Source organism: Prosopis cineraria, unplaced genomic scaffold, assembly GCF_029017545.1.
Source record: "Prosopis cineraria cultivar Desert tree isolate PC_DT_omini unplaced genomic scaffold, ASM2901754v1 PC6, whole genome shotgun sequence".
NCBI classification, from domain to species: Eukaryota; Viridiplantae; Streptophyta; class Magnoliopsida; order Fabales; family Fabaceae; genus Prosopis; species Prosopis cineraria.
Genome location: NW_026555337.1, coordinates 10220400 through 10237858, shown reverse-complemented (window position 1 = coordinate 10237858; position 17459 = coordinate 10220400). Strand labels below are relative to the sequence as shown.

The 17459-nt window shown below is 28.6% G+C and overlaps 1 pseudogene; it reads right to left on the bottom strand.

The window, feature by feature from the left end:
• Window positions 1-1442: 1442 nt before the first annotated feature.
• On the bottom strand, window positions 1443-16835 carry LOC129313021 (probable LRR receptor-like serine/threonine-protein kinase At1g53440; annotated as a pseudogene).
• Between the last annotated feature and the right edge of the window lie 624 nt (window positions 16836-17459).

Here is a 17459-nt window from a genome sequence, read left to right as displayed (position 1 = left end):
CAAAAGGTACAAAAAGAAAAAGATAGCTATGAATAATTGAAACTAAGAAAAAAGAAATGTTTCACGGGTGACGTGACTTCTTAAGAGAGAAAAAATATATATAAATTATAATAATAAAAATCATATAAAAGTTATGAGAAGTTTTTGTGTCATTTATTTATTTTAAGATTGTTGTTTTTCTTTTGGACCGAGAAGATTGTTGTTTCAAAGTGATATTTAGAATGATCATATTCAATTAAAAAAATAATTTAGTTGTACTTTTAAAATTATAATTATTTTAAAATAATGAATGGTATTAACTAATAAAAATTTGGAAATTCTAAAAATAATTATAAAAGATAAAAAAGGTTAAAATTCACACACCAAAAAAGAAGAGAAAAAGAAAGATGACAAGAAAATGATAAAGGTCATGAGGAACAAACATCATCCAATTTTATCAAAACTATAGAGATTGAAAACATTGAAAAAATTACAAAGATTAAAAATAAAAATATACTTTAATTCTTTTTTTAGATTATCCCAATATTTTTCTATGTGGCTAGGATGACTGGGCCGCTAATCTTATTAATCAACAATGGATAAATCTATCATCAGTCCATATTTTCAAACCAACAGGTTGAGTCTAATAAAAAGATATATTCTCTCACAACACAGGAACCAAAGTTTAAATCTCCATTAAAAAAGATTCTTACATTTAATGTCTAATAGTGTCTCAAATAGAATTACCTTCAATAACAGGATATTTATGGGTAATAAAAATAGACTCCAAATAAATTGATTTAATTCCCTTTTAACTAGTTGAACCAAATGCTCCTAATAATGCGTTTCCTTTTTTTTTTTTTATATTCAATATACGGTTCGCTTTCAAGGTATTCAAATTGCAGCTTAAATTCACATAAGCTTGGTGCAATTTTTCTTTCATTTGTTTTAATATTTCTTCACATATTGTAATATGGTTCAAATATATAAAAAAATTATTTTTTATATTTCTCATGTAGTGCACAGAAAAAAGTATAACTCTTTTTAAAATCAATTTACAAATAATTTTATTTTAAAATATACATTTACTTTATTCCAAAACAAAAATATCTTTAACTTTCGTCTAAATTATATTTTGATTTTTATTTAAATATTTTTTATAAATAGGGTTCACATTTAAGTTATATAATTTTGGAAGACTCTGTCTATTCCATTCTCTTCAAGCTAAAATATAAGTGAAACTGCTTGTCCATATTTTATATTTTTTATATAATGTTATTCCTTGATTGTTCGAATATTTCATTTAATTTGTTTTCAAAATCTCAAAACTTGCAACTTTGCTGGTATAATGCTCCTATTATCCATCGCCAGAAAACTAAGCATAAAGGTATGAATTTAGCATTTCACATAAAAAATCCAATAGAAATATATATATATATATATATATATATCACAAGCTTGCATTGCGTAAACTATACATTATATTTAAACTCCAAACAGAGCAACCACAACAATACACAAGTCTTATCCTACAATATGGGTCGACTATATAGATTGTATGGCACTGTTATATTCTATCAACAACCTACTCTTTTATGAAAGATTATTGTAATTTCATGCAAATTTTCTAACCTACAATATGATCAAGCCATACATAGTTGGAATCGTGAAGAAACTTACTAGATGAAGAGAAATCTTATTACATGCATGGAAGATAAACAGAGGAATCAATCCATTTAACCATCCATTGCTTCAACTCTTTCCTCCACACTCTCGTGTGAGATTGTGGAAGAATAATTTAATGCTTGGTTATGACTGTCTTGTGATAGCATCTCAAAGGCATTGAATCTTGCATCTTGGCCACTCTCACGGCGTGTGATTATTGGTGCTTCAATCAGCAATTTTCCTTCAAGCATGCTAACCACGAAGGACATAGGTGGTCTGAGAGTTGGAGATGGGTTAGTGCATAGAAGTGCCACCTCCAGCATTCTCATGGCTTCTTGTGACGAGTAGTTTGAACCAAGACTTGGATCTACCAACTCAAGAAGGTTTCCTTGCTCTTGAAGAACATAGGCCTTCAATTACATGCAAGGCAAGTGTGTGTTCATTAGAAGTTCAATGAAACCATAAATTTACATAGATGTATCATTGATTTTGTTTGCTAGAAAAAGAGACAACGATGTCAGTAGATTAACTTAAAAAAAAAAAGTTATTTGTCCTAACAAAATTGATTAAAGCATTAAGAATGAGGCACTATATATAGAAAAAAAAAATTATATTTGAAGGACTAACAATATCATAGAAAAATTAAAAATATTCAGAAAAAATTGTGAATTTATTTAATGTTAAGAATACTTTTTATTATTATTATTATCAAGAGTTTACATATTAATTAGATTTTGGTCTTACGGAAACCGAAGAACTCTTTGATACAAAACTGGAAGGAGGCAAAACTTTTATATATATTGAGCATCAAAGATGCAAAGTGTAAGACTAACCCAGTCAAGAAGATAAACAAATTCTTCTTTTGGTTTGTAACTTGTGTTGCTTTTTCCACTAACAATCTCTAAAGCAACAACTCCAAAGCTATAAACATCTGCTTTGTCAGTTAAATATCCTTGCATATTCAGGAGCCATATAACCATTGATAAAAAAACATGTAATGTTAGTAGCTAATCAGATCAAAGTCATAAAATAAGTAATGTGCAAAGTCCAAAGAGAAAAAACCTATTGATAATAAGGGACTGTTTATTTTATGTTTATAAAAATAAAAAACATTGTTTGGGTAAGTGCTTTGGATGTCAATGTTTTAAAATTGTTCTCATTTTTTATTTTAAAAACAAAGAGAAGGAAACGACTTAGAATTGTTTTCTTTTTTTCTTTTTAATTTTTAAAGTATATTACATTTGACCATTGTAAATTATCTTTAAATATGACCAACCACCATTATAGGTCATCATCATTAACCATTGTCTACGACTACTTTAACTTTAAAATCATCTTCAAATTAATATAATTAAACATATTTTCATTTTGTTTTATTTTGGAAAACAATTTTTAAAATTTGGTTTACAAAACAATTTCTAAAAACAAAAAATGAGAACAATACAAAGCCTTTATAATATACCGAATTTGATCATTGATCTATTGAAAAGGTGCAATAAAATACTTACATTGTTCCTGGTACTCTTGTGCTAATATGAGTATTCTCTTCGTCATCAACTTGGCTAAGCCAAAGTCTGAGATCTTGGCATTCAAATCCTTATCGAGCAAGACATTTGTTGCCTTGATATCCCTATGCACAATTTTTAACCTTGATTCCTCATGAAGATAAGCTAATCCTCTTGCTATCCCCACACATATTTTCATTCTTGTAGGCCAGTCCAAGTGTAGCTTTTGCGCTTCATCACCTAACATTAGTATCAATTACATCTTAGTTCCAGAACCAAGGTGAAGAAAACTTCTAAATTCTATTTCATTTGTTATCTTTTTCATATAATATACATACTATATATGATAATTTTTATTATAGAGAATCCAAATTCTTACCAAAAAGTGCCTTAGCAAGACAATTGTTCTCCATGTACTCATATATCAACAACAACTGGTTTCCTTCAACGCAGCAACCATAAAGCTTGACAAGGTTTGGATGTTGCAAGCCAGATATGGTTCCAATTTCATTAACAAATTCACGATTCCCTTGCTTTGATTTAGATGAAAGTTGTTTTACAGCTATCACAACAGCATCTGATAATACACCCTGTAATTTAACCAATTGTTTAGTTATGGTTAAATATATAAATATGATAAGTCAAAAATTATTTACCTTGTACACCGGTCCAAAACCTCCTTCGCCAATCTTATTTTTTAGGGCAAAGTTATTAGTGGCATCTTGGAGTTGCTTTAAAGAGAAATAACCTGTTCTTAGATTTAGGAGTTCTACATCAAAGAGTTATACAAATATAAAAGCAAAATTAATCCATTAGTGAAACTATAGATCAAAACAACCACGATCAAAACATATCTTCAACTATATTATACTAAAGGATCAACTAATATATTAGCTTTATTATTTTAGATTTTAATCTTACGTTTGTCTTCTGACTCTTTGCCGCCTAAGAAGCCCATCCTTCGCAGGACAAATAATATTAATATGAGGAACACGAATGATCCAACTACAATTCCAGCAATGGCTCCCACAGAAAGCCTAAGTTTGAAGTCTACATGACAAAGCATTAATGCTTACGATTCATATCAAAATCAAAAGGGTCTTCATGCACTTAGCTCAAATTTGAGATTTGACTAACTTGGGGTGACTGAGATTGCAGATATGAGAGGTCCATGTACATCGACAAGATTATAAGGAATAGTTGTAGTTCCTTTCCCAGCCCAGTATAAATGGATCTCTAAGGTGTTGTCTTTTACATCAATGTCATATTCCTTGACAATGCTATGACCAACACCACCAGCTTCCCTCATAATGTTGAAATCACGCAAATATTTCTTCCTCTATCAAGATTTAGGCACAAAATATTCAGCGTTTTAGAACTTCTGTTAACAAAGACATGAAAGCGTGATGAAGCATTATGAAGTAGCAGTCCTTTTAGAATTCATATTTATGATCAGGGACAAAGAGAGTTTATGATATGGACCTTGTTTAATTAGCCACATATATAGTCATCCGTTGAAGAGGTGTATGAACATACATGCATGGCAGTGATTGGTGATATTGAGACTTACTTGAATTAGAACATCAAAGATGCGCCTTCCAGGGCTGGTGAAATTATGGTCATTAGAAAACATGATCTCAGCAAAGTACAACTTGACTTTGTAATTTCCATTAAGCATGCAGAGGCCATGGTACTTGAGAGACAACGGGGAAAGGCGAGCTGTTTGGTACAAGTCTGAGTCTAGACCAATAATGTTAAGAGAAGATGTGTTTTTTGCTATGTAATCAACATCATATGATGTCTCTAAGTCATCATAGAGATAAGATCACGGTAAGTACAATCCTGTGCTGCTATAAGCCCATTTATCATTATCACTACCAAAAAAGAATGAGATACCCCCTGGAGTTGTGTCGTCGTCATATTTATTCCCATCATGTTCCACTTCTGGTCCTCCACAATTTATGAACAATGAATGGTCTGCATATATACAGGATGATGATGATGAGAAGATTTAGATCATGATCTCTTCTCTCATAAGAATATATATATATATATATATATATTTGTATATATCACATGTCGTTGATATTTTAGTTTAAACACTCACATTTGGGTTTTCCTTCACAAGGAAGGCCCATTTTCAGGCAAGTGCGTCTGCAGCAAGATGAACAATAGTTTCAACAGATGAATCAAAAGTGTCATAGAATAACAATTGAAACGTACGGCATAGCCGTAAGCATATATAAATCTTACTTGGTGTTTGAAGATGCCAAGCTTGAAGCCAAGTTTCTGTGCGCGATAAAAATAATGTCTTATTGTTGCATAATTAATAATGCCTTTGAGAAAAGGAAATTAAACAAGTATAGAGCCAGAGAGGAGCTTACATATTAGTGAACTGATGACAGGTAGATGCGGATGCCTCTGAAAAATTGTTGTAAGATAGATCACTGCAAGTGCAAGAGAAAGTCAAAGTGGATTAATTACAAATGATGGAAAATTTAAGGACTAAAGAAGTGATTTATGGAAATTAATTTTAATAAAAATAGTAAGGGTCAAATGCCAAATCAGCTCTTAAACTATAGGCTCAAAAACGTCTAAGGTCCTAAATTCATTTTTAATTGATGCAATTTTTCCTTCAACTTTTAAAAATAAAGCAATATCTCACTGCTAACAAAATTTAATATTGACTGTTAGTTGAACAGAAAATGATAGAAAAAAATTTAAAAATTACACAAAAAAGACAAAAAGTTACAGTAAAGGACTTGAAAATTACAAAAAATGATCAAGAAAATTTTATTGCTATTTTTTTTTGTAATTTTTGAGATCATTTTTTGTCATTTTTAGGCTGACTAATGGTCAAAGTCAACTTTTGTTAATAGTAAGAGCCAAATAGCACCATTTTCAAAAGTTGAAAAGGAACACTATATAAAAATGAGTTTAGAGTTTTGGACATTCATGGATTTATAGTTTAGAAACCAATTTATTCTTTTATCCAAATAGTAATGAGAAAGAAATTTAAAACAAAAGGCATGTACTGACTAATATTTATCTTTGTTTTCTTGTATCCATTCAGGAATTTTTCCACTCAGTTGATTTTCAGTTAGAAACCTGCATGCAAGATTAATAAAGATCAAGTAAAAAAGTGTAATTAAGTTCCATGAAAATTGAGTTATATGCTTACGTAGAATGCTCCCTTACATGTACTTTAGGGAGGTCAAGCCACTCATGGTTTTTGGGATTTCACCGATCAACTTGTTGAAGCTCAAGTCTCTGCAATTAATACAAATATTGTTTCATAAAAAGTAACTGAAAAATGAAAGAGAAAATAATAGTAATAATAATATATAAGTGATCATGTCTAAATTAAGAATTATGCTGTCGATTGAGGATTCTGGATTGGCAATGTATGAGGATAAAGCAACTTACAGAGTTTCTAAGCTTTCAAATTTACCAATGTAATATGGAATGGAGTCATTGATGGAGCGGTTTCTCAACACCCTGAGAGCAAAAGACAGTATGAAAAACAATAAACTTCATTCAAAGTAGTTCATTTGTAATATACACATTTTTACATTGCAGAAAATGTTTCTCAACTTACAAATATTTCAAGGAAATCAAATTCTCCAAATTAGGAAATTTCACTGTCGTTGGTACATGCAATTCAGATATCATCCTGAATCAGAAATAACACCAAAAGCATAATCAATTCAGAGGTTTGTGATTTTAAATTTTAGAGTAAGTAGGCAAGCGTGCGTATGTGCGCGCGTCTCTCTTTTCCATCAGAAAAGGATTATGGATAAAACTTTTAAGAAAATAAATGCCATGGAAAGCTCACGAATTATAATGTAAGAAGAACTTACAGATAAGTCAAATTTTTTAACCGAGATATGGTTCCATTAGGAATTGGGCCTTCCATCGATGTTCCTTGCAGAGACCTTGCCCAGAAATAAAAAAAGTCAAAACAGAAATTTAGAAAATTAAAACGTGGTAAAGGAAAAACTGAAAATGCCGAATCCATTTAGCTTTTTTAATATTTTTGTTTAGTCTAATTTAACTGCCGGAATAAGAATCACTCCTTTTATTATAAATTATAAGACATTTTTGAAAGAGATTCAGCAAATCAAAATATAAAACATTTTGAGAAGATTAAGATTTCATTGGATAAGCTTATTTTAATATTACCCTTTCTATATCAATTTAATAATTAATTAGGTGTAGATTTAAGGTTTTAAGTGTATTTAATAAAGTTTATTAGTATATTATATTTTTTAAAAAAATTATCTTATAATTTGAGATCAAAGAAGTATTTCATTTGTTTACTAACCTGCTCTAACATGTATAATATCTCATCAGTTCAATTTTCTTTCTCATTTTCACTCCACTCCCGTCACTATTGATCATTTAACCATTTGTTCAAGTTTTGATTAATTTTCATGAAATTAAGAATAAAATTTCACTAAAGTAGTACTTACTTTGTCTCAAATTATAAGATACTTTGAGAGAGTTTAAACATTTCAAAATATAAAATACTTTGTCAAAAATAAGATTTTATTAATGACACTTTTTCAATAGAGAGAATGACATCCAATGATCTCTTAAAAGAATTATTCACAAATAGGACCAACAATAAGTTACCATTTGAGGAAAAACAAGTCTTTGATACCATTTTAACAATAAAAAATTATATTTCGCATTGGTTTTCGTTTCTGAATAATTCTCTTAGAAGTTCATTGGATATGATTCCCTCTTTTTAATATTACCCTTCCCATTTATTATCTCTCTTTAATATTATTCCATAAATAAATTATTAAATGAGGAATATTTTTGAAATTTTATTTTTTATTTTAAAAAGGTAAAATTATAAAATGTATTTAATAAATTTTATTAGTATATATTATTATTTTTTAAAATGTCTTATAAATTAAAACGGAAGGAGTATCTCTTCTCAAAAAGAAGGAAAAAAAATCATGATATAGGGAGTAAATTACACTAACAAATATTCAAGATTAGTCCAATTCCCAATAAAATTGGGTAATTTTCCCGATATATTGCTCCCATCTAAGGCACTACAAAAAACTAATGTTATGAGAGAGATTTAAGGATTTAAAAGAGATGAAAAAACATGGAACTGATCATAGGAATGTCAATTATGTCACTTACAGTCCTTCCAGTTCTGTCAGAACACCAAAACTTTCAGGTATTGCTCCTGACAAATTATTTCCAGAAAGAACCCTACAAATTTGTAAGCAGAAAACACGTCCAAAAGCATATGAAAAGTGAAAAACTATATGTTAGATTTGAATTCGATGAATTACTTGAGTCCACCTACTCAATGAATATATCAATCATAGCTATTAGATGTCATCAATATTTAAAAATTATCAAGATATATTTTTTTATAATATTTTAAATAACCATCACGATCAAATCACTCTTCACATATGCGATTCCTAATTTGGAATCTAGTACAAAATCTCTTATATAAATGCCATGTGAAATGCTCGTTCATGCCGTACGTAGTTACAATATAATGCAAGTAAAATAAAAGGCATCATTGTAACGTAACATATTCTTACAATCTGCGTAAATTCTTCAATTTTCCGAGACTAGGAGGAAGAGCTCCTTCTAACAGATTGTCTTCCAACACTCTGAAGAAAGCAACAACACCATAAAGCCATTTCTCAATTCAGAGACTTATAAGCTTATTCATGATTTGCACTTACAGATCCTCCAGCGTTGTAATATTGCCAATTTCCCCAGGGATTGGACCACTGATTTGATTACCTCTACAATATCTAAAACACATTTAAGAGAAAAATATATAATGCATTCAGTCAAATTGTTTTGATATGGTTCATACATTTTGATCAGTACACTTACAATTTAACAAGGGAGAGTCTAGCGAAGCTCCTTGGGATGGATCCATTTAGATAATTGTAAGACAAGTCACTACAACATATCAAAGTTAGGTGTCAAAACATCAATTTCTCATCAGGCACACTACAAATCTATCTTATCCATATATAAACCAATAACGATACAAAAAATTGTTAAGTTAGAGATAGTAATTAGAGACAGCATAGTTGTCATATCTAATAGAGATGGCATAAGAGACTAATTATATTTTTAGATACAGAATTAATTTTAAAAAATATTTTAAAATATAGAGATAGATTTAGAGATGGATTATATACATCTCTAAAAAAAAGTGTTGCCAAAATTTGTCTTGAATTCTGTCATTATTCATTAAAAATTTAATTTTAAAATAATAAAAGTGTTAGAGACACATTTAGAGATGAATAAATTTTATCTTTAAATTAGTCATCTCTAAATCCATCTCTAATACTACTTTTATATTTGTTTAAAAAAATTCAGAGATTGAATTTGAGACAGATTTTTTTTATGAATTTAGAGACAAAAATTTAGCCATTTCTAATTCTCTCTCTATTTTTTTAAACTTCATAGTTTTATTTTTATTAATTTAGAGACTATTGAGATTAATATGTTACAGATGACATTATTTTTGTTTCCCAATGCATCTCTAATTTAAGGTTGAGACAAGATTCATGTCTTTAATTTTAAAATTTTTGAATTATCAATAATTTTAATACATGTTTAAAAGATATTAAGATGAAAATTAATTTTAAAAGATGTAGAAACATTTCATCATTTTTCAGTGAGCTTTACACTAAATGCGAGAACAACAAAAATTCAAGGTTTATGTTCATAAATATTTATATTCAAAATTTATAAAGTTTTTGAAAATATTTTGCATGTTATTTAAATCTCTCTCCCCCCCTTTTTTCTCGAAGTTTAACTACCCTCATTTATTTCTAAACTCATATTTAGTATTTATTAATTTACTCTTTAACTATAATTGATTGAAATTTGTGTTTCTTTGGTGTTATTCATATTTTCCTGTACTTTTATAATATTTAATAATTTTTACTAAATGAAAAAATTATTTTGAAAGAGGTCACAAACAATATTTTATAACAAAATATTAAAATAAAAAATAAAATAAAAAACCCCAAATCATCTATGAAATTGAATATTGAGAAGAATTAATAAAAAAACTTATGTGAAATTACTATAAGTAATATTTATATGACTTGAATTAATTCTATTATATATATATATGAATAATGTTCATTTTTAGCATAGGACGGAGGGAAAAAATAATTTTGGGAGTATATAAAAATAATTATTTTTATTGATATATAATATAACATAAAATTATATAAATCAAATAATATTTGATTTGTTATAAATAGAAAAAAGTATTTGATTTGTTATAAATAGAACAAAGTATTAATATTATATATATATATAACATATTTATAGAATTTAGAATTCTAAATCTGTTCCATATTGAATAAATTGATAAAAATAATTTTTTAAAAAAAATTATTTTTAAATCTAAAAAGTAATAAAAAAATATATTTAAATTAAATAAGTGAAAATAATAGGGAAAAAAACAATCATATGTCCTTACAGTTTTATTGAGTTTTACTTTTAATCCTTTTAGTTTTTTTAGTGCTTTCAGTTTTAACAAGATTGGGTTATACTTGTTACTCAATCTCTATAGTTTCAATATTTTCGCTCTCCAAAATAAAACTATAGAGACTAAAAATAAAATCCAATAGAACTATAGGAACCAATAATTATATTTTTTTAAAATAATATAAAATATGTGTATTTTTAATAATATATTTTTTGATAAAGTATTTCTAATAATATATTGATATGTGTGTGAGCGTGCACATAAGATTAAATAATATATATTTAATTTTTTATATAATGATGGCAACAATTTCAATTCAACTTAGTTATGTTTGGACGAGGCACATGTAAAATGAATATATGATGTTGGGATGGATCTATTCAAATGGTTGTAAGCCAAGTCATTGTGACATATCAAATTAGTTATGTTTCATATCACAAAACAGAACATGCCAAATGTCAAACTCTTATGGGCGCGCGCGCACAAACAAGATCTATATATGTTGTACAGAAAGGAGTGCCTAAATCATATATCACTCACAGAGTATTCAGTTTCTCCATGTTGCCAAAACTTTCAGGTATTATTCCTGAGAAATTATTTTCAGAAAGAAGCCTGCAAAATTGTAAAAAAAGAAAACAAATGAAAATCAAAGCGATGTGAAAACCTATCTGTCAACAAAACTTGTGTTAGTTAGTTATAATCCAACTAAGATAAAAAGAAAATAATTTCTACATAAAATATTCTTACAAATAAATCAACTGCTTCAAATTTCCTAAACTAGAAGGAAGAGGTCCATCCAATCGATTATTTTCCAAATCTCTGCAAAAATAAGAAAAACCATAAAGCCATTATTTCTCAACAGAGCATCAATTTCAAATAATTGGGTACATAAAATATTCTTACAACCTGCTCAACTCTTTCAAATTTATTTCCAAGACTTGAAGGAAGAGTTCCTTCTAATTGATTACCGGACAACACTCATCAGAAAGAAAAGCAAAACCAGAAAACCAATAAATACAAGTTACATTACATCAAAATTATGTTTCAGAAACCAAAACTTATCAAGAATGGGTTCCTTCTGCTTGGTCAATATAACAAGCTGCAATGCAATTAATCATACTGAAACGGAAGCAAAACCACAAACCAAATCAGATTGAGATTGACATAGAAAACAAATCATAGAATTGAAATTTCATCCTCACAAATCCATACACATGGCAAAATGGGTATACCGACTCTAATTATTGTTATGAAAAATTGGAAATCAACAAATTTTTATATGAAAAATAAAAAAAAATTAATTTGTTTTTAGTGCCTACACAACCCAGCTCTAACGACACATGTAAGATCTAATCATAGTAGATAAGGATCTAGTGTATGTGATGATAAACTAAACCGCCTATCAGAAAAGACAAAAGTTGTGTACCTGATCTTGCTATAGTTATTATTAAGCTATAATGAGTTATATCCTTTGAAGTTATGCCACTTATGGTTGGAAGAATACAGTTAGAAAATGATCTACCCTATTTGGTCCTAGTGCCACTTAAGCACAAGATCTTGGATTCAAGTTTATGTTAATATAAAAAATACTTTTAGAAAAGTTACCCCCAATTAGATGGACAATACTTCAATCTAACATAGTTAGATAGCCATATAAAAAAAATCTACCCACTATAGTCTCACTGAGACTAATGATTCACAATTTAACCGCTAATCTGATTCACATATCTAGTCCATCAAGTATATGATCACTTAATAATAGGGTTTTAACTTTTCAAGGACCACCAATTCACCAGTTTTAGCAAATCACAAAATAATTATGTGAAAATGACAATTAAGGACACCATAAAATCATTAATTACAATTAGAGACCCTGGATATTGAAATCTCAATAATGAACCATATTCCTTACTTGAAATTAAAAATATATGAGTTTAAAATCAAGAAAAGATACTACTAAAATTACTATTATGAGTTAGAACTATTTTTAATCATAATTAGAAAAATCAGGATCATATTTGGGAATGTGTTATTTCCCAGTATGAAACTAAAAATCACTTGTGAAACTTTTAAAAAACACTTACAAATATATGATAGTTACTTAAAAATTTATCAGTCACTTAGAAATATGAAACCAATTACTAGTAAATTTTGCACTTGTCAATTATAGGTAAATCACTTAAAAATTCAAGAAAAGACAATGTAAAATTACTATTATGGGTTGGAACTATTATTAATCTCAATTAAAAAAAACCAAGATCGTAAGCATGGGTTAGGACTACTAAAATTACTATTATAAGTTGGGAGTATTGTTAATCTTATTCCAAAATGTAGATCATGATTTTCCCAACTTAAATTAACAATAGTCCCAACTCATAATAGTAATTTTAGTAGTATCTTTTCTTAATTTTAAATTTATATATTTTTAATTTCAAGTAACGACCATGCTCCATTAGTGGGATTTAAATAATTTAGGGTCCCAAATTGTAATTAATGTCCTTATTTGTTATTTTCCCAATAATTAATGTGAGCCCAAATATAAATTACCAAATTCCAACACTTAGATCACAAATTACCACATCAATTATTCTTAGGAGTGTGTGTACACGCTTAAATATTTATTATATCACTCACATAGTTTCCACTTTCTCCATATTGCCGAAACTTTCAGGTATTGACCCTAAGAAATTATTTTCAGAAAGATCCCTGCAAATTTGTAAAAAAAAAAAAAAAACACATCCTAAGTGAAAGAAAAATTAGAATTATAATAATGTCTAATTTTAAGTAGTTCCAACTCAAAATAGTAGTTTTAATAGTGTCTTTTCTTAATTTTAAAGTCATATATTTATAATTCCAAATAAGGACCATGCCCATTATTGATATTTAAATAATTCAAGGCCCCTAATTGTAATTAATGATCTTATGGGGTCCTTATTTATCATTTTCTCAACAATTAATGCGAGCCCAAATATAAATTACCAAATTCCAACACTGAAATCACAAATTAGCACATTTCAAACATCAAATTCTTGGGAGGAGGGTTGTAAACATTTATTATATCACTCACATAGTTTCTACTTTCTCCATATTGCCAAAACTTTCAGGTATTGACCCTGAGAAATTATTTTCAGAAGGATCCCTGCAAATTTGTAAACAAAGAACACATCCTAAGTGAAAGCAAATTAGAGTTATATTACTTATTAGAAAAATCAGACGAGACATCCTTCCAAATTTCAGGCCATAAGGAGTTGGGGGTGGCATACGCGTGCTGGCCCCTTCTCGGCCCAACAGTGGGCATTGTCTGCACTTGCTGGAGGTTGTTTTCAACCTCCAAAGGGTCGATCCATGGATCTAAAACAGATTATTCGGATCCGACACTATAAAACAGAGATTTTAAGCATTTCTCGAGCATCAACGGATGTTTAATTTTATGATGTGGAGAAGATTTATAATATGCTCCTATCATTGATTTGAAGCATAAGCAAGGAAGAAAATAATTACCACATTTCAAACTTGACAATCTTAGGCATATATACACATTTATTATATCACTCACAAATATTCCAATTTCTTTAGATTGCCAAAACTTTCAGGTATTGTCCCTGAGAAATTATTTCCAGAAAGATCCCTGCAAAATTTTAAACAAAAAACACAAATTAAAAGCAATATATAAACCTATCTATATGTTAACAAGACATGTGTTACTTAATTACAATCCAACTAAGATAAAAAGAAAATAATTTCTACATAAAATGTTCTTACAAAAAAATCAATTGCTTCAAATTTCCCAGAGTAGAAGGAAGAGGTCTTTCTAACCGATTACCTTCCAAATCTCTGCAAAAGTAAGCAAAACCATAGAGCCATTATTTCTCAACAGAGCACCAAATTCCAAATCATTTGGTACATAAAATATTCTTACAATTTTCTCAGCTCTTTCAAACTTCCAAGACTTGAAGGAAGAGTTCCTTCTAATTGATTACCGTATAACACTCTGCAGAAAGAAAAAGAAAAACCAGAAAACCAATATATAATACAAGTTACGTTACATCGATCAAAATTAATTACGTTTCAGATTTTAAAGATCAAATTCTCAAGCATTTTTTTTTTTCAAAAGAAAAATTATCACTCACAGTTCTTGCAGACGGGTAAGATTCCCAAACTCATTCGGTAAAACTCCATGTAGATTCATATTCTGCATTGTGCTGTCATAATATTAAAAAGCTTATCAATAAAATGCTTACAACAAAGAGCGGGAATTTAAAATAAATTCGGTTATAATGTGTTTGAACAATAATTTTATTGTGATGGCATGACCTTATAATTAATATTATAGTCATATATCCCCATGTCGTATATCAACTAGTTGTAAATAAAGAAAGGAACATACACAATAATAAATAGTTAAGAAAAGCGGTGCCAATTGTGCATGCAATTTGTGAATTTTTAGGATACTCTGTTTTTAAATATAAGAAAAAATAATCAATTCACATAGTTTAAAAAAGTCAGTTAAGTATAATAATTATGTCTAAAATAAAAAAATGGACTCAATTATCTCTGTAATTAATGAAACGTACAAATTTACCTAGTGAAAATAAACACTAACTTTATGAGGGACAATTTAAAAAGTATGACAAATGCTTTTTAAAATTTATAATTTTGTTTATAAATAAAAATAAGATATATATATATATACACACACACACACGCACATGCACGCACACATATATAATAGTTTTTTTTTTTAATTCGAAAATGGAGTTGTAATCTTGAAGAGTTTCATTGTATGTTTAGTCATTTGGTGTCTGCACGTCCAATTCTTAAACAAATGAATTGAAAATATGTAACCTTGATGTATGTCCTGTCAAATTGACTTAAGTTATTTTAATAGAAAAATAGACCAAATGTATACATTATTTCATAAAGTTTAATATGGGGTTAAAGCCACCCAATCTGGGATGTGAAAAGAGGGGGAGAAGAAAGGAAAGGAAAGAAAAAACAAAAAACATGAAAAATTAAGATCGTGGGCGTGCAGCCTGAGATTCTAAAAAAAGTATAAGCCCAGGTGAAAAAAAGGGTCAAATAAGTGATTTAGAATGAACAATTTAAGCAAAGGCAAAAAAAAAACTTAGAGATAATGACATTTAAAGCCGTTTTAAGAGAATTTATCACAATAAGGCTCATGGATATTGTCTTGTAAAAAAATATTATTATTATTAAAAGATTAACCTTATTAAATTTCTAAAGAAACCGAAAAAAATCTTCCAAGTGAAAACCAAGTGAAACCGACAACGAAAATCATCCAAAACATGATTAAATAATTTATAACTTGTACTCTGAACCCAAGATTTTCATTTTATAATCACAGCAAAAAAATCCATATTATAAAACCTTAAATAGTATATATACATACATATTTGTAACATGGCAAATTTTTCCACTTTCGAAACTGCAATTACAGAAAATATTGTCATTGTTGCTCCTTGTTGCATCAGTACTCATATTTAAGCCAGCTCCATCTATACAAGAACGTTGAGTCACCTTCCAATTCAAGTTCTTTATCTTCGATGATATTGCTCGTAGAGCTTTCACTGCATCAAACAAAAACCAGTTTTTTTTTTTTTTGGTTTTTTACCATTCATCATCAAGTATAATAAGAACCTCAGTATGTATGTGGTTTTTTAATGTTCATAACCATCTGTAAACCTTTTTCGTTATGCAATATCAAAGTAAAATGAAATAACTTAATTGTGTGGATGAGATGAAGTATTCATTATAATAATAATTGATTTTTACCAAACTAACTCTTGTCAAATAGATTTTTGATAAACTAAATTTTATCTAACAGAAAATCAAACAGACACTGACTATTAAGATGTAAGAAACAAGAATGTGAAGAAATAATAAACCCTCATCTTCTGGTATGAGTTGAGCATTCGATCCATAGTCCATGAAAGTGCTCAAAGCGAAGCATCCAAATAGGAAAAGGTAGAAAAGTTTAGAGCTTGGAATGGCAAACTCCATTTTCCAATAGTAACTTTGGCGAGAATTTTTTGAGAGGCTGTGAAGAAAGAAGAAGACGGAGAAGAAGAATCACACAATAAAAGAAAAGGAAAGAGTTTAAGAAGAATGTGGCAATGGAAAATAGAGGGAAGGCAAAAAAAAAAATGGAAACGCAAGTCAACATTTTTACAAGTCTTCTGCTTTAGAGGCAAAAGAAAAGAAGCTTTTGGCAAAACCAAGAAATAAAAAGCTTTGAATATATAATTGCAACTAAAATAGTGCATGCTTCATAGGTGATGTGACTTCTCCAGAGAAAAATTAGTTTTAATTTTAAATATTTGGTATATCAATTACCAATATGTATAAAACAGACACATGTATAAGTAATTATGAGTATCTATCTATTTATATAACTATAGTGAGTTGCAATGTCATAAAAATCTAAACCAGTCCAGTCCAAGCATGCAATAGTTTGATTCATAGTGAGGCTCGTTATCATTAAATTAATATATCTTTTTATGTTTTGAAATGATGTGAATATAAAAATGAATACATACACGCACACAAGTATAAAAGTGAAATATTTATCACATGCCAAGAAAAAATTATGAGCGAACTAAAATTGATGAGTGGTAGAGGTTTTTGTCACTTAAGTAAGTAGTTGGAGGTTTGAATCTCAATTTTGTTTATGTAATAATTTAGTTAGGAAAAATCTACCAATTACTTAGTATCTTGGGTAAGTATGAGGATTAAGTTTACAATAAAAATTTAAATATTTTAGTAATAAAAATATAGATAAATAATTA